The sequence below is a fragment of the Eubalaena glacialis genome, chromosome 9 (assembly GCF_028564815.1).
Source record: "Eubalaena glacialis isolate mEubGla1 chromosome 9, mEubGla1.1.hap2.+ XY, whole genome shotgun sequence".
Lineage (NCBI taxonomy): Eukaryota > Metazoa > Chordata > Mammalia > Artiodactyla > Balaenidae > Eubalaena > Eubalaena glacialis.
The window spans coordinates 100,977,205-100,996,561 of NC_083724.1; the positions used below are offsets into that span (position 1 = coordinate 100,977,205).

At 38.9% G+C, this 19,357-nt stretch overlaps 1 long non-coding RNA gene across 2 annotated transcripts in view; it reads left to right on the forward strand.

Moving 5' to 3' along the window:
* The window catches only part of LOC133097478 (uncharacterized), a 118,281-nt gene that overhangs the window by 38,421 nt on the left and 60,503 nt on the right, over positions 1-19,357 (forward strand). For both annotated transcript variants that reach the window (XR_009702019.1, XR_009702018.1), the window contains exon 3: positions 16,711-16,781. This is a non-coding gene — a long non-coding RNA (uncharacterized LOC133097478). The remainder of the gene's footprint in view (positions 1-16,710; positions 16,782-19,357) is intronic.

Sequence of the window (19,357 nt, forward strand, 5' to 3'; positions counted from 1 at the left end):
CCTCCCAATGGTTCCCCAATTTCCCCCTTCGGGCATGGGATCCCTTCCCCTCCCCGAGCCACCCCTCAGGGGTGCCAGTCCTGTCCCGCCTCCACTTCTCCCCCTTCACTCCCCCCATTCCCCGTGTCCTACCCGGTCGTTGGGGGTTCCTCTCTTCCCTTAAGGTGTCTGTGGTCCCCCACCGGTGCCTGGTAGGTACCCTGGTTGTGAGGAGACGTGAATTCCGTGTCCTCCTAGTGCGCCGTCTTGACTCTAGCATATCCATTCTTTCGCCAAATTATCTTCAGTGTCACCTTAGTCATATATCAAATTTCCATATGATTGTGATTATGTTCCGTATTTTTTATTCTCTTCTCTTATCTCACCCCATCTTTGCTACATTATTGCCTATCAAAACTTATTACACTTTAAAACATGCCCCTTCTACACTGAATTTTGCCTTGCTCTTCTTCAAAACTGTCTTGACTATGTTTGGCTTCTTTATCTTTCATAAGAAATTTAATATGTGCTTTGGAATTTTCATAAAAATCCTTGTCATTATTTTTATTGAAATTGCATTGCATATATGGTTATATTTGGGAGTTGACATCTTTATGACATTTTCTTCCCATCCATAGTTATATATATGTATATATACACATACATATTATATGTTAATTATATATATATACATACATACATATATATAATTAACAGTTATCTTATTTTTATTTAATACCTCTCACTAAAGTTTTGTTTATTTTTTCACAAGTTTTATTAAATTTATTCTGTGTCATGTATATAATTAATATATTGATAGTATTTGTCATTATAATCTTTTTAAAAATCTGTTTAGTTTTTTTGCTGTATATAAGAATGCAATTGATTACTACTCATATGCTTTCTTCTATTTTTAAAAATTCTCCTTTGCCTTTGGTGCTCTGAATCTTAAAAGATGTACAATTTTTATTTCACATTTTTGATAATTTTTGTGCTCTTTCTCAAGGATTCATGTATTTTCATACAGTCTGAAAAATTCTCAGTCATCACTTCTCACCTGGAGTTATACTGCTTTCCCAGGCTCTTTACTGTCTTTCCCAAAGTCCTTCCTTTTCCATTGCCATCTATCCTTTCTGTAGGGCCCAGAGTGAGGTTTTTAAAGTGCAATTCAAATCATTTCACACCCCTACTTAAAAGCCCAAGAAGGATCTCCTTTGCATTTAAGATTCTTGAAAAATCCTTATAATGGCTGATGAGGCCCAGCCAATGTCTACAGCCTTGTTCTTTGGTATCTTCCTTTGTTCTCTGTGCTTCAGTCACACTGACCTCCCTCCAGTTCCTTCAAGAACATGATGGTCCCATCAGACCCTTCACATCTCTGGTCCCTGCTTGGACTACTGCTCCTGACCACTGTGCTGGTCTCACTTTTCCTTATTCTTCATGCTGTAGCTTAGTTATGACTTTCTTAGAAGACTTTCTCCATGGCACCCACAATTATAATTCACTGTCCTTGTTATGGTCTCACATAGCATGCTATGTTTTGCCTTTATAGAACCAATCACATATTGTAATTATGTGTGTTTGTGATTATTTGTTTCTTTCTCCTTTACCACAAGCCTCATAAAGACAAAACTAAGACTTTCGTGTGGAACCCCAGCACCTAGCTTAGTACCATACTAGTCATTCAAAAGTTCTACAAGAAATAAAGTACATATTTAATATTTTAACTGAGCCTCAGATGGAAATCATTTGTCTGAAGTCACTCAGCAAGTGAGTGTTAGAGCCAGGATTCACACTCTAGCTCTCACCACCACTTGCCAGTTGGCAGTCGGCAGTTGGCATGTCTGTCACTTACCTTCAGGGCCAGTGTATCATACTGAGAAGTGCTGTGATCATACCTCGCTAATGTTAAAGCGCCAAGGGGAAATGTTTTAAAATAATACAACAGACCTAATGTTAGGCCTGTACATCCATGAGACCCAAGGAAGGCATATTTGATCAGCCTGACTTTATGAAGTGTAATTTGCATCTAACTGCTGTTCCTTAAATATTGCTTAAAATTCCACAATTGTGTATATTTGGCCTACATTTTTGTTTGGGTCCTAGATACCTGTTAATGTATATTTTTAAGGGATTAAAAAAATAATTTTCTTGTGTTATACTGTATAGCTTAGTTATAAATATTTAGGAAAATATACAAATTTAAAAATGAAAAACAGTCTTGGGTAACAAAAATAGTTCAGTTTTAGTTGTTCCACTTATCTGTCAATTGAGTAGTTTTGGAAAATAGATAATTATAACATTCTCTGAATAGCCTTGACACAAACAGAAAGCCATTTTTGGTGAAAATCCTCTTTCATAATTGATGAACCAGAGAACCTTTCAAATCAGACAGAACTCAAGACTCCGGGCAGAGTTATAACTTGGGTGCCTTTATTATCTCAGTCCCTCCTGAGATTAAAAATGCAGTGATACCCTCTCAGATAATTCATGTATTCAAATCCAAATCCAAGAGTGACCCAATTAAGCATAGGCTTGTCAGGTTTTTCCAACGTTAGCTATATCTCTGTCCAACCTTTGCTTTATATGTTTGGTAATAGAACCAGCTGCATGCCTGTTTCCCCATTGGTGATGATGTCCCTTCTGTCTGCAGCTACATATCCAAAGCCAGACATGATGATGTGAGCATAGAGTGTGCTATGTCAAGAAAAAACTGGACACAATTTTCTGGTGATGTACTCTTTGAAAATGTGTTATGGTAAAAAATGAAGTAAACTTTGTCTCATCATTCTAGGTGTAATAGATTTTGATTGGCAAGCCCAGAATAATTATGTTAACCGTATTAGGAAAAAACTGCCTTCTATGGATCAGAAAAAGACACTTCAGCTGGCATTGTGGAGTAAGAGTAGTAAGAAACATTTGCTCTAATCGTGGGCAGAGTATTAATTAGATGGAGGTAAAGGTAGCAAACAAACATACCATAATAGAATTTCAATCTAAGGAATATGAGAGTATATGGGGGAGGGGGGTTAGTATTGTGAATTCAGACTGGGGCTGGTTTGAGAGGAAAATCCTCTGAATCCTTCAGAGTTAATTACTGCAAGTAATCAAAGTCACCTGTGATTATGAATCCATGAAAATAAGCAAAAACTAAAGCATTTTACTTTAGAACCCCACAGCTGAACTTTAAAAGACTGCAGTACAAAAAGACACAGTACAAACATTGAGACCTATGTGAAATTGGAGGCCAAGCCAGAGACATACATAGATTCACATTGCCTGGAAAGCTGTCATCCCTTATAGGTGAATTGAGAAAATATTCTCTCCTGAGAATTTCCAACCACTGGGGCATGTCCCACCAAGGTCCTAGCAGAGTACAGATGGGATACTTCAGGCAACTTATGAGGGTCTAATACAGGAACTTTTAAATGTGTGAGCAGGAGGTAGGGAAACAAACAAGAGATAGTGATACACCCAGAACTTGTACCTGTGGAGCTATTGCTAACTCCAAGAGCAAAGTGAGGAGGAGCACTGAGGGTTGCTGGAACACAGAAGGTGAAATTCATGTGCAGAAGGTTGCCTTGAGAGAAGCAGTGACCTCAGCTGAGAGACAGAGTCAGCCTAAGGCAGCCCTACTGGTCAGCTAAACTAAAATGTAAATTACTAGGGCATCTGAGTTGTTTGTCACTCTTGTTCACCAGGTCCAATCAAGATTTTGATATTATTGTGGACTGTTGTGGTATTTCTGCATAAAGTCAAGGTCCCTGTGAACTATATGTGACAAAGAGCAAGAATGTTAACATGGGCCCCTGGCAAGACAATGAATGTATACTTCTGTTTTCCCATGAAAAAGCCAACTGCTCATGAGCCTCTTTTTTTTTTAATAAATTTATTTACTTATTTATTTATTCATTTTTGGCTGCATTGGGTCTTCATTGCTGCACGCGGGCTTTCTCTAGTTGCGGTGAGCGGGGGCTCCTCTTCGTTGCAGTGCATGGGCTTCTCACTGTGATGGCTTCTCTTTGTTGCGGAGCATGGGCTCTACGTGCGTGGGCTTCAATAGTTGCAGCATGCGGGCTCAGTAGTTGTGGCACATGGGTTTAGTTGCTCCACAGCATGTGGGATCTTCCCGGACCAGGGCTCGAACCCGTGTCCCCTGCATTGGCAGGCGGATTCTTAACCACTGCGCTACCAGGGAAGCCCAGCCTCTTTATTAATGAGAATGGAAAGTAATGTGATTACCAGGTCAATACCACATACTAAGTGTCTGAATTTGGTAGATGTCTTTTAGCAACGATTCAACACTCAGCATAGAAGTTATAAATTGAGACTACCATACTTTGTTATAGCAGACTACTGTTATCCATTATGATTCTTCTGGTTTTGCAAGGGTCATAAATGGAAAAGGAATATGATGGAGACTACTACCACTACATCTTTTATGACTCTTCTGGCATTAATCTCAATAAATCCTCCTGAAGTGCATTATTCTTTCTGAGTTGTTATTTTGGCTAAAATGTCAGTTTCCAGGGTTTCCACTTGGCTCTTTCTATTGAAATAGCTCTTACTCTACAAGTTTGAAGATCAGTGTGAGGATTCTGCAGCATCTATTCCCACATCTATCCCACCTATACATTGTGGAGCTGGGGCTATACACAGATTTGGTTTATGGAGGCTTTGAAGAGTCTTCATATTCCCCATCCCCACAGTTACTCTGAATAATAACTTCAACAACCTTTGGGAAATAGGAGAATACACACACACACACACACACACACACACACTGGTATTACCATGTTTTTCTTCAGATAGGAAAAACAGTCAACAGTCCCCTCATTGATTGGTTTGTGTGTCTGTGAACTGACACGAATTCTGTATACTAGGGGAGGAGCCAGTATCATGCAATTAAAGGAATGCTAGTGTGCTCTACATTTACCTTGCCCCTAGGGACACTATGACAAAGTAGCCACTGTTATACAATCCAAAGGTCAAGGTACTTGGTAACCACTCTTGCACTGCTGTATTATGTAATTATATCCACCTTCCCACTGATAATTAAGTGCTGCCTCTTGGTTTCTGCCATTCTGGAATCTCTACATCCTCATTGCTATTGCCATGGTAGTATCTCCCACTGTCAAGTCAGGCCAATAGCAAAGAGTCACCATCAAATTTGTCAAAAATGCTGGGTCTCCTTTACCAGGGTGTTCCTTAACTGCTTTAGGGAAAGGAGAGACATCTGCTTGCTTAGGCTGACAGAATGCAACAGAAGAGTGATGGTCAGTTCTGAATCCAGGTCTCAAGAAGCCCCATGTGATTTGTTCTCTCTCCTGGAACCTACCCAACTACCATATGAACACTCAGGCTAGCCTCCTAGAGGATGAGAGACTGACTACCTGGAAGATGAGTGGAGATGAGTCGTCACAGCTGAGACCATCCTAAACCAGCCAACTTTTGGCCCACTGGATGGCTGATGCAGAAGCACCAGCAGCCTATCCAAAATTAGCTGGACCTGGCCCAGATCAACAGAGCCACTCAGGAGCTAAATAAGTGGTTGTTGCTTTGGCCATCAAGTGTTTGTAGTACTTTATTACACAGCAGTAGCTAATTCATTTAAACAGTAGAAAGTCTTAGTAAATATATGCTACTGCAGGCCAGGAGCTATTGCCACTCTCCTAATCTTCAGTGAGTTCATGTTCCCATGGCAGTGATGGGTATTGCATGTTTGTTTCTCTGAGAAACCCACCTCCTCCTCGGACTAGGATTACACTGGTAAACTAACTTAGTCCAGGGAACATGTCAGTGATGTCCAAAACTCTATAGGCCTTGATGCTTACAGAGTTTTAAGGGAAACCCTTTAAATAAAAGAAAACAAAATAGGTACAAAATTACCTCTGCTTATGAATGTCTATAACAAGAAAATAAATCACAATGAATTACATATTTTTTTTTGAAATTTCATGTAATGTCTGAAACATTTATATTAACATATTTCCATACAAATAACCCAATGAACCTTTAGTATTAGTTGTTTTGTTTGTTTTATACTTCACATTCTTTTTAGTCTTCAATTTTATACACATCAGTGTATACATGTCAATCCCAATTGCCCAATTCAGCACACCACCATCCCCACCCCACCGCAGTTTTCCCCCCTTGGTGTCCATATGTCTGTTCTCTACATCTGTGTCTCAACTTCTACCCTGCAAACTGGCTCATCTGTACCATTTTTCAAGGTTCCACATACATGCGTTAATATACGATATTTGTTTTTCTCTTTCTGACTTACTTCACTCTGTATGACAGTCTCTAGATCTATCCACGTCTCAGCAAATGACTCAATTTCGTTCCTTTTTATGGCTGAGTAATATTCCATTGTATATATGTACCACAACTTCTTTAACCATTCGTCTGTCGATGGGCATTTAGGTTGCTTCCATGACCTGGCTATTGTAAATAGTGCTGCAGTGAACATTGGGGTGCATGTGTCTTTTTGAATTATGGTTTTCTCTGGGTATATGCCCAGTAGTGGGATTGCTGGATCATATGGTAAATCTATTTTTAGATTTTTAAGGAACCTCCATACTGTTCTCCATAGTGGCTGTATCAATTTACATTCCCACCAACAGTGCAAGAGGGTTCCCTTTTCTCCACACCCTCTCCAGCATTTGTTGTTTGTAGATGTTCTCATGATGCCCATTCTAACTGGTGTGAGGTGATACCTCATTGTAGTTTTGATTTGCATTTCTCTAATAATTAGTGACGTTGAGCATCTTTTCATGTGCTTCTTGGACATCTGTATGTCTTCTTTGGAGAAATGTCTATTTAGGTCTTCTGCCCATTTTTGGATTGGGTTGTTTGTTTCTTTAATATTGAGCTGAATGAGCTGTTTATATATTTTGGAGATTAATCCTTTGTCCATTGATCCGTTTGCAAATATTTTCTCCCATTCTGAGGGTTGTCCTTTCGTCTTGTTTATGGTTTCCTTTGCTGTGCAAAAGCTTTGAAGTTTCATTAGGGCCCATTTGTTTATTTTTGTTTTTCTTTCCATTACTCTAGGAGGTGGATCAAAAAAGATCTTGCTGTGATTGATGTCAAAGAGTGTTCTTCCTATGTTTTCCTCTAAGAGTTTTATAGTGTCTGGTCTTACATTTAGGTCTCGAATCCATTTTGAGTTTATTTTTGTGTATGGTGTTAGGGAGTGTTCTAATTTCATTCTTTTACATGTAGCTGTCCAGTTTTCCCAGCACCACTTATTGAAGAGACTGTCTTTTCTCCATTGTATATCTTTGCCTCCTTTGTCATAGATTAGTTGACCATAGATGCATGGGTTTATCTCTGGGCTTTCTATCTTGTTCCATTGATCTATGTTTCTGTTTTTGTGCCAGTACCATATTGTCTTGATTGCTGTAGCTTTGTAGTATAATCTGAAGTCAGGGAGTCTGATTCCTCCACCTCCGTTTTTTTCCCTCAAGACTGCTTTGGCTATTCGGGGTCTTTTCTGTCTCCACACAACTTTTAAGATGATTTGTTCTAGTTCCATAAAAAATGCCATTGGTAATTTGATAGGGATTGCATTGAATCTGTAGATTGCTTTGGGTAGTATAGTCATTTTCACAGTATTGATTCTTCCAATCCAAGAACATGGTATATCTCTCCATCTGTTTGTATCATCTTTAATTTCTTTCATCAGTGTCTTATAGTTTTCTGCATACAGGTCTGTTGTCTCCCTAGGTAGGTTTATTCCTAGGTATTTTATTCTTTTTGTTGCAGTGGTAAATAAGAGTGTTTCCTTAATTTCTCTTTCAGATTTTTCATCATTAGTGTATAGGAATGCAAGAGAGTTCTGTGCATTAATTTTGTATCCTGCTACTTTACCAAATTCATTGATTAGCTGTAGTAGTTATCTGGTAGCATCTTTAGAATTCTCTATGTATAGTATCGTGTCATCTGCAAACAATGACAGTTTTACTTCTTCTTTTCCAATTTATATTCCTTTTATTTCTTTTTCTTCTCTGATTGCTGTGGCTAGGACTTCCAAAACTATGTTGAATAATAGTGGTGAGAGTGGACATCCTTGTGTCGTTCCTGACCTTAGAGGAAATGCTTCCAGTTTTTCACCATTGAGAATGATGTTTGCTGTGGGTTTGTCATATATGGCCTTTATTATGTTGAGGTAGGTTCCCTCTATGCCCACTTTCTGGAGAGTTTTTATCATAAATGGGTGTTGAATTTTGTCAAAAGCTTTTTCTGCATCTATTGAGATGATCATATGGTTTTTATTCTTCAATTTGTTAATATGGTGTATCACATTGATTGATTTGCGTATATTGAAGAATCCTTGCATCCCTGGGATAAATCCCACTTGATCGTGGTGTATGATCCTTTGAATGTGTTGTTGGATTCTGTTTGCTAGTATTTTGTTGAGGATTTTTGCATCTATATTCATCAGTGATATTGGTCTGTAATTTTCTTTTTTTGTAGTATCTTTGTCTGGTTTTGGTATCAGGATGATGGTGGCCTCATAGAATGAGTTTGGGAGTGTTCCTTCCTCTGCAATTTTTTGGAAGAGTTTGAGAAGGATAGGTGTTAACTCTTCTCTAAATGTTTGATAGAATTCCCTGTGAAGCCATCTGATCCTGGACTTTTGTTTGTTGGAAGATTTTTAATCACAGTTTCAATTTCATGACTTGTGATTGGTCTGTTCATATTTTCTGTTTCTTCCTGGTTCAGTCTTGGAAGGTTATACCTTTCTAAGAATTTGTCCATTTCTTCCAGGTTGTCCATTTTATTGGCATAGATTTGCTTGTAGTAGTCTCTTAGGATGTTTTGTATTTCTGCGGTGTATGTTGTAACTTCTCCTTTTTCATTTCTAATTTTATTGATTTGAGTTCTCTCCCTCTTTTCCTTGATGAGTCTGGCTAATGGCTTATCAATTTTGTTTATCTTCTCAAAGAACCAGCTTTTAGTTTTATTGATCTTTGCTCTTCTTTTCTTTGTTTCTATTTCATTTATTTCCGCTCTGATCTTTATGATTTCTTTCCTTCTGCTAACTTTGGGTTTTGTTTGTTCTTCTTTCTCTAGTTCCTTTAGGTGTAAGGTTAGATTGTTTACTTGAGATTTTTCTTGTTTTTTAGGTAGGCTTGTATAGCTATAAACTTCCCTCTTAGAACTGCTTTTGCTGCATCCCATAGGTTTTGGATCATCGTGTGTTCATTGTCATTTATCTCTAGGTATTTATTGATTTCCTCTTTGATTTCTTCAGTGATGTCTTGGTTATTTAGTAATGTATTGTTTAGCCTCCATGTGTTTGTGTTTTTTACGTTTTTTTCCCTGTAATTGATTTCTAATCTCATAGCATTGTGGTCAGAAAAGATGCTTGATATGATTTCAATTTTCTTAAATTTAGTGAGGCTTGATTTGTGACCCAAGATGTGATCTATCCTGCAGAATGTTCCGTGCGCACTTGAGAAGAACGTGTAATCTGCTGTTTTTGGATGGAATGTCCTATAAATGTCAATTAAATCTATCTGGTCTATTGTGTCATTTAAAGCTTCTGTTTCCTTATTTATTTTCATTTTGGATGATCTGTCCATTGGTGTAAGTGAGGTGTTAAAGTCCCCCACTATTATCGTGTTACTGTCGATTTCCTCTTTTATAGCTGTTAGCAGTTGCCTTATGTATTGTGGTGCTCCTATGTTGGGTGCATATATATTTATAATTGTTATATCTTCTTCTTGGATTGATCCCTTGATCATTATGTAGTGTCCTTCCTTGTCTCTTGTACCATTCTTTATTTTAAAGTCTATTTTATGTGATATGAGTATAGCTACTCCAGCTTTCTTTTGATTTCCATTTGCATGGAATATCTTTTTCCATCCCCTCACTTTCAGTCTGTATGTGTCCCTAGGTCTGAAGTGGGTCTCTTGTAGACAGCATATATATGGGTCTTGTCTTTGTATCCATTCAGCAAGCCTGTGTCTTTTGGTTGGAGCATTTAATCCCAACACGTTTAAGGTAATTATCTATATGTATGTTCCTATGACCATTTTCTTAATTGTTTTCGGTTTGTTTTTGTAGTTCCTTTTCTTCTCTTGTGTTTCCCACATAGAGAAGTTCCTTTAGCATTTGTTGTAGAGCTGCTTTGGTGGTGCTGAATTCTCTTAGCTTTTGCTTGTCTGTAAAGCTTTTGATTTCTCCATCAAATCTGAATGAGATCCTTGCTGGGTAGAGTAATCTTGGTTGTAGGTTCTTCCCTTTCATCGTTTTAAGTATATCATGCCACTCCCTTCTGGCTTGTAGAGTTTCTGCTGAGAAATCAGCTGTTAACCTTATGGGAGTTCCCTTGTATGTTATTTGTCATTTTTCCTTTGCTGCTTTCAATAATTTTTCTTTGTCTTTAATTTTTGCCAATTTGATTACTATGTGTCTTGGTGTGTTTCTCCTTGGGTTTATCCTGTATGGGACTCTCTGCACTTCCTGGACTTGGGTGGCTATTTCCTTTCCCATGTTAGGGAAGTTTTCGATTATAATCTCTTCAAATATTTTCTCTGGTCCTTTCTCTCTCTCTTCTCCTTCTGGGACCCCTATAATGCGAATGTTGTTGCGTTTAATGTTGTCCCAGAGGTCTCTTAGGCTGTCTTCATTTCTTTTCATTCTTTTTTCTTTAGTCTGTTCCGCAGCAGTGAATTCCACCATTCTGTCTTCCAGGTCACTTATCCATTCTTCTGCCTCAGTTATTCTCCTATTGATTCCTTCTAGTGTAGTTTTCATTTCAGTTATTGTATTGGTCATCTCTGTTTGTTTGTTCTTTAATTCTTCTAGGTCTTTGTTAAACATTTCTTGCATCTTCTCGATCTTTGCCTCCATTCTTTTTCCGAGGTCCTGGATCATCTTCACTATCATTATTCTGAATTCTTTTTCTGGAAGGTTGCCTATCTCCATTTCATTTAGTTGTTTTTCTGGGGTTTTATCTTGTTCCTTCTTCTGGTATGTAGCCCTCTGCCTTTTCATCTTGTCTATCTTTCTGTGAATGTGGTTTTTGTACCACAGGCTGCAGGATTATAGTTTTTCCTGCTTCTGCTGTCTTCCCTCTGGTGGTTGAGGCTATCTAAGAGGCTTGATGGGAGGCTCTGGTGGTGGGTAGAGCTGACTGTTGCTGTGGTGGTCAGAGCTCCGTAAAACTTTAATCCACTTGACTGTTGATGGGTGGGGCTGGGTTCCCTCCCTGTTGGTTGTTTTGCCTGAGGCATCCCAACAGTGGAACCTACCTGGGCTCTTTGGTGGGGCTAATGACAGACTCTGGGAGGGCTCACGCCAAGGAGTACTTCCCAGAACTTCTGCTGCCAATGTCCTTCTCCCCACGGTGAAACAGAGCCAGCCCCCGCCTCTGCCGGAGCCCTTCCAACACTAGCAAGTAGGTCTGGTTCAGTCTCCCCCGGGGTAACTGCTCCTTCCCCTGGGTCCCGATGCACACACTATTTTGTGTGCGCCCTCCAAGAGTGGGGTCTCTGTTTCCCCCAGTCCTGTCGAAGTCCTGCAGTCAATTCCCACTAGGCTTCAAAGTCTGATTCTCTATGAATTCCTCCTCCCGTTGCTGGACCCCCAGGTTGGGAAGCCTGACGTGGGGCTCAGAACCTTCACTCCAGTGGGCGGACTTCTGTGGTATAAGTGTTCGCCAGTCTGTGAGTCACCCACCCACCCACCAGTTATGGGACTTGATTTTACTCTGATTGCGCCCCTCCTACCGTCTCATTGTGGCTTCTCCTTTGTCTTTCGATGTGGGGTATCTTTTTTGATGAGTTCCAGTGTCTTCCTGTCGACGATTGTCCAGCAGCTAGTTGTGATTCTGGGGTTCTCGCAAGAGGGAGTGAGAGCACATCCTTCTACTCCACCATCTTGGTTCCTCTTTTCATGAGTTACATATTTAAGAAAGCTTAAAAAACTACGGAAATATCACAAAGTATATAAAATACCAGAATGTTTATATTAATTGTCTAGTGTATTCTGTAATATATTTTTCTATACTTCAATGGCTGCTTATTCTTTGATTGGTTCTCATTTGAAAGTAAGTTTGCAGGGTTTTTTTTTTCTATAGAGAAAATAGATTCTAATGTCATGCTTGACTGTGTTTATTATAGGTGGCATAGAAAATTCATTAGCTTCACAAATCATTAGTGGTAAAGTTATGGAAAATTTTGGGATTGTTGTCAAATTTAAGAAAAACCCTATCAAAATTATTTCATGTATTAGCTACAGGATTTCAGCTAATTTCATATAAGTGGTCAATTTTCTGTTCTTTTATATGAAACTGTTAGACTTCATTATGATAGCAAATATCAGATACCCTAAGATAGAGCCCATTATGTTGGGCTTATAAAATGTGTGACTTCATACACAAATGGAATCACTGTAGTACTGCCAGAAGTCTTTATCCTACAAACATAGGCATTCTGATTTTCAAAAAGTAAGTGTGTGTGTGTGTGTGTGTGTGTGTGTGTGTGTTTATTGCATTAATAAGTACAGGTTAAAACTTCCGTTTTGACTGGGAAGATATTCAAACCAAATATGCAGTTTACAGATTTACACATCTGATGACCTAATACTTGGGAGAATTTTCCACAGATAAGCTTTTTTGCTCCTTAGATTTCAAACTTTTTTTTCCTTTAATACCAACATACTTTCAGGCCCATTTAAGAAAACAAAATAAATATCCACAAATTGTCCCTGAAAAATCTTGAAAATAACTGTCTTAAATATTCTCAAAGAGCAAAAAGGAGAACATGGATAAAGAACTAAAGGAAATCAGGGGAACAGTATATAAACAAAATGAGAACATTGACAAAGAGAAATTATAAAGAAAACCAAATTCTGGATCTAAAAATTCAGTAGCTGAATTGAAAAACTCACTAAAGGAGTTCAAAAACAGATGCCAACAGGCAGAAGAAAGAATCAGTGAACTTGAATACAGGTCACTTGAAATTATTGAATCTGAGAAATAAGAAAAGAAAGGTGAACAGAGTCTAAGGGATGTATGGGATACCATCAAACAGACTAATATATACATTATGGGGATCTTAAAGGAGAAGAGCAAGAGCAAGAAAAAGGGTCAGAGAGATTATTTGAAGAAATAATCACCCCAAACTTCCTAAACTTGAGGAAATGCATGGATATAGAAATACAAGAGGCTCAACCAACTCCAAGTAGGACAAAAAAGGGACTCACAGTGAGACACTTTATAATCAAACTGTCAGAAGACAAAGGCAACAAGAGAATCTTGAAAGCAGCAGGAGAAAAGTGACTCAGCACATACAAGGGATCCTCAATAGAATATTAGCAGATTTCTTGGCAGGTCTATTACACAGTCCATATAGTAGTGGGATTATATATTTAATAAAATGCTGATAAAATGCAGAAAGAAAAATTGTGAACCAAAAGTTCTATATCTGGCAAAACTATCCTTCAGAAATGAGGGAGAAATTAAGACATTCCAGATAAAACCTGAGGGAATACGTTACCACTAGGCCTGCCCTAAAAAAAATTCTAAAGTCATTCAAGATCAAATTAAAAGATTCTAGACAATAACTAGAAGCCATATGAAAATATAAAGTTCTCCCATAAAGGTAAATATATGGGCAAATATAAAAATCATTACTTTGTCATTTGAGCCTGTAACTCCACTTTTTATTCTACAGGATTTAAAAGACAAAAGCATAAAATATATTTATAAATATGTTAGTAGGTACACAGTATATAAAGATGCAACTTACAACATCAATAAAGTAAAGGGGGGGCAGAGATGTAAAGGAGTAAAGTTTTTTTATGTGATCAAAATTGGTTTGATATGAATTTTAAATAGTTATAACTTTAGAATGTTATAACATCGCCAATGTTAACCACAAAGATAATATCTATAGAATATACACAAAAGGGAATGAGAAGAGAATCAAAACGTGTCACTACAAAAATTAACTGAACACAAGGGGAGGCATTAATGGAGGAAATAAGGGACAAAAAAATCTATAAGACTTAAGGACAACAAATAAAATGGCAACAGTTAAGTCCTTCGCTAACACTAATTACTATAAATGAAAATGTGTTGAACTCTCCAATCAAAAGACATAGACTGGCAGAGTGGATTTAAAAAAACAAAACGGGATATAACTGCATGCTCTCTACAAGAGACTCACCTATCTAAAGACACAAATAGGTTCAAAGGATGGAAAAAAATATTCCATGCAAATATCAAAAGAGAGCAGAGGTGGTTATACTAATATCAGACAAAATACACTTTAGTTTTAAAAAAATTGTAACAAGAGACAAGAAGGGGGCTTCCCTGGTGGCACAGTGGTTGAGAATCTGCCTGCCAATGCAGGGGACACGGGTTCGAGCCCTGGTCTGGGAAGATCCCACATGCCGTGGAGCATCTGGGCCCGTGAGCCACAATTACTGAGCCTGCGCATCTGGAGCCTGTGCTCCACAACAAGAGAGGCCGCGATAGTGAGAGGCCCGCGCACCGCTATGAAGAGTGGCCCCCACTTGCCACAGCTAAGAAAGCCCTCGCAAAGAAACGAAGACCCAACACAGCCATAAATAAATAAATTAATTAATTAAAATAAAAAAAATAAAAAAGAGACAAGGACATTATATAATGATAAAAGTCAATCCAACAGGAAGATATTACAATTATATGTGCAACAAACAGCAAAGCTCCCATATATATGAAGCAAACATTGTCATAATTGAAGGGAGAAATAGACAGCTCTACAATGTGAGTAGACTTCAACGCTCCACTTTCAGTAATGGATAGAAGCTCAATAAGGATATAGAGCACTTGAACAACACTCAACCCAAACATTCACCTCCCCAGATGTGAAGCCACAAATCTGTTATGAAACAACCCACACGTGACAATGTGGCCTTAATCATACATTGGCCTTTACACACCTAAACACACTTGCCCTTAGCTTCCTCATACTCCTTAGCGAAATACACACACAGCAAAGGAACAGGCTCTGAACAGACACAATGTGGTAGACTGTATCATTAAGAAGAATATGTACTGCCCCTTTCTGTGGTGTTTCTGTCTAAGAGAGTATACATACCACCCAGTTGAACTCAGGTGTAGCCATGTAACTTACTCCGGCCAATAAAATGTGAGTGAAAATGCCATGTATAACTTCTGATAAGACACATTCCCCTCTGTTGCTGTCCCAGATGGGGCTGCTTCATCCATCTGGATCCAAGGTGAAGAGGACAGGGAACCAATCTAAAACTAACCAATGGAGGATATGAAACATAAATGAGAAACAAACCTTTGTTGTTGGAAGTCACTGTATTATTTGTTACATTGGATAATCCAGCATACCCCACATACCAAAGCATAGAAAACACTACATTCCACACATACACATGCTCACACACACATACATTCACACACACCTCCAAACTCCACCCATATAAACATACAATATATTAATACTCTGGAAAAATGCCTATCACACCCAGCTGGACTCAGAATAGATACAACCACTCAGCCCCCAAAATACACACACACACCCACATCCCCTCAAAACTCCCAAAATATGCATCCCCAACTCCCTATAGTTAAAAATACACACATCTAGAACCTTACATGACCCAAATACACATAGACACACCAATCCCCATCCCCAAATGCATATATATGGCATCCTAGCCTTCTCAAATACATGCATAAAACATTCACAAGCTATGAATTCACACATACCCTATCCCAGCAGAATTCAACATGTATTTCACATAGCCTCACCCTCCTCAGATACACATGCACTCTCCCTACAGTCTGAATATTCACATAAACCACCCAAACTCTAGCTTGCAACATAACCCACAAGAACCTTCACATATACCTTCATACATACCCTCAACCCCACCACAAACAGTAGATTTCAAGCTTCCTTAATGTATACATAGGCCCTCAAATCCCATTTTCACACACTGCCAACCTGAAGTGTGCACACAGAGAGACACACTATCTTGAACACACACACACAACTCCCACAACCTGAACATGCACATTTTTCTCCCACCCTCAGGATGAAAATTAAAATGGATGGAACTGGAGATTATCATACTAAGTTAAGTAAGACAGAGAAAGACAAATATCATATAATATCGCTTATTTGCAGAATCTAAAAGAATGATAAAAATGAACTTATTTACAAAACAGAAACAGACTCACAGACTTAGAGAATGAACTTATGGTTACCAGGGGAAAGGGTGGGGGGAGGGATAGATTGGAAGCTTGGGATTGACATGTATACACTGTTATATTTAAAATAAAATACCTTTCCATGAATAAATAAAGAGTAATTCATAACTATTAAAAAAAAAAAGGATTCAAGCTGTATGGGGTGGACTCTGTAGAATACTGGCATCTGCAACCTAGATCCTGTCTCAGCAAAGTACCTACTTTACTGGTTGCTGATGTGCTGTTGGAAGACAGCTTTGGCTGCTGGTCCCTTAGGGTTGCTTTAGCTATACACAGTGCCCTGCCAATTTTTATCTCTCCCTGGATAGGCTTCATATCCAGTGGCCAAATCAAGCAAGGGACAAATCAGCCTGAAGACAATTCTATCAAGAATTATTTTTTAGCCCTATGACTGCACATGGGATCCAGTGAAACTGTTTGGGAACCTGAGTCCGATTTCTTCTCAGCCCAATGATGCTCCCTTTTTTTTTTTTTTCCCCCAGTTCTTTTTTAAAGAAAACATCCTGCTCACAAAACTCTGACGCAAAGACAATTCCAGGGAACCCAAACTGAGGTAACATTTATTGTTTTTTTACAAACAAAAATTTTTAGAATGGCTTGTACCTTAGGTGTGTAGAGTTTTTTCTATCTTTTTTCTTCTCATTTTGGTCTCCTTTCTGTCCCCAGCCATTTTTCCCTTTTTTTCTTTCTTTAGGTGTCCTAGTGGTCCTGAGTGACCCCTGCTGCAAGTGGTGGCCTCCCTTTCTAGGGTGTCCCAGTCAACTTTAGAGGGCCCAGGGTCCACATCCAAGAGAGCAGTGGTTGTGGCATCCTGATTTTGTGACCGTGTGGTTTTGATTAGGAGACTCTTAGCATGCTAATGGGCAGCAGCACTTAGGAGATTCCAAGCAGGAGATCTGTAATCTCAAATCAGTTGATAAACCTCCTCAGATATCTTAGGGGGAATGAGAATGAAGTGCTCCTTCTCTTTGACAAAGCTTCTTACCTTGACCAAACTCTATTAGGCTCCCCTGAACTTTCCAACTAGGCTTTCTTCTATATTCCTATCTGCATTGTCTGATTTTAGCAAGAATCTTGCCACATCAGTGTGGCCAGAATCCCCCAGCCTTGATATCTGATCACCCTGGATATCTAATTAGGTTTCTCATTCTCCACCACTCTCCTGGTGATGTCTGATTACCCAAGCCTGCCATTAGCAAGAATCCTGTTAGGTAAGTTTAGCCAGAAACCCCTTACCGCTGATGCTCCTCTTAGTAGTTTTCCATCCACTGACCCACACGCTGCTCCTTGGGTATAAATCCCTACTTGCCCATGCTATATTCAAAATTGAGCCCAGTCTCTCCACCTGCCACTTCAAGACCCTACTGCAGTGGTCCCTACAACCATCGTGATGGCCCCCCTTGAATAAAGTCTTACCCTGCTTTAACAAGCGTCATGAATAATTTTCTTGTTTAAAAGTTAGAATATTATTTTTTCTTTAACACCCTTTCCCTTTTTCATTAAACACTGAGCCACCAGTCTTCATCAATGGGATACCTTATACTCTACTGTATTGAAGTATGAAATGCAACAGAAGCAACTTAAGCAACAACAGAAAAATTTGCCTTCAAGCAACATTTAAGCTCTTTTGTGTGCCATGGCTTCCATGAGAGCACCCCATGATGAACCCAGTGGGTTCCTATAGTGCACCTGAGACAAACACCTGGACTCTTTGCCAGGGACACCCTCTAAAAGGACAGGCCAATGCAATCTCTTACAGAATGGGGAGACTCAGTTGAGCAGTGACAAAGATTCTTTTTTTTCTTTTTTCTTTATTTTTATTTTTTTATTGAAGTATAGTTGATTTACAATGTTGTATTAATTTCTGTGGTACAGCAAAATGATTCAGTCATACATATATATATATTACATTCTTTTTTATATTCTTTTCCATTATGGTTTATCATAGGATATTGAATATAGTTCTCTGTGCTATACAGTAGGACCTTGTTGTTTACCCATTCTATACATAATAGCTTACATCTGCTAACCCCAACCTTCCACTCCATCCCTCCCCCAACCCCCTCCCCCTCAGCAACCACAATTCTGTTCTCTATGTCTGTGAGTCTATTTCTGTTTTGTAGATAGGTTCATTTGTGTCATATTTTAGATTCCACATATAAGTGATATCATATGGTATTTGTCTTTCTGACTTACTTCACTTATTATGATAATCTCTAGTTGCAAAGATTCCTTTTTTAACCAAACTTTAGTCAGGCTCCTCTGAACCCTCTTCTCAACTAGGTCCTGACTTCGGGATTCTGTGTCCATCTTTGCATTGCCTAATTTTATCAAGAATCCTGTCAAATCAGTTTAGCCAGAATCCTCCATATTTGATCACCCTTGATATATGACCAAATTCTTCCTCCCCCACCACCCTCCAAGTGATGTCTGATCACTCTGGCCTCCCTTCATCAAAAATTCTGCTAGATTAGTTTAGCAAAAAGTACTCTACCTTCCCAGTAATTTCTACCCACTGACCCCTCAACCTGCTCCTTGTCTATAAATCTCCACTTTTCCTTTCTGTGTTCATAGATGATCCCAGTCACTTTCCCCTATTGCAATAATATTGACGTCCATTCCAACAGTCCTGAATAAGGACTTCCTTACTATCTATAATAAAAATCAGAATAATTTTTTTCTTTAACAGCAGCCTACAAGAAGTGACATCAACAAGAAGGTCGAATAAGTTGTCCCTCATCATATCCCACTCTCAATAACAATTGGGCATCTGTCCATAGACAAAAGTGTTTTTGTGGGAGCTGTGGAATCCAGCACCAAACAAGTGGCCAGAGAGGAGTCTCACATACTTGTGTATCCAGTAATGGGCATACAGACCTTGGTCCAGCTGTGGACCCTGAAGTGGCCTGTGTTCCAGCTCCAGCTCCTCTTGGCCATGGTCCAAGAGCCCCTGGAGAACAGTGGCTTAGATAATCACCCACAATAAAAGAGTCTTTGTGAGAATCCAGGTTTCCAGTGAAGAAGCTCTGGCACACTGTTGGAGCAAAATAATCCAAGATTGAATACATTCAGGAAGATAAGAGGAACAATTAAGACTTTACCTGTGTCACCCCTCCTCCAAAGAATCAC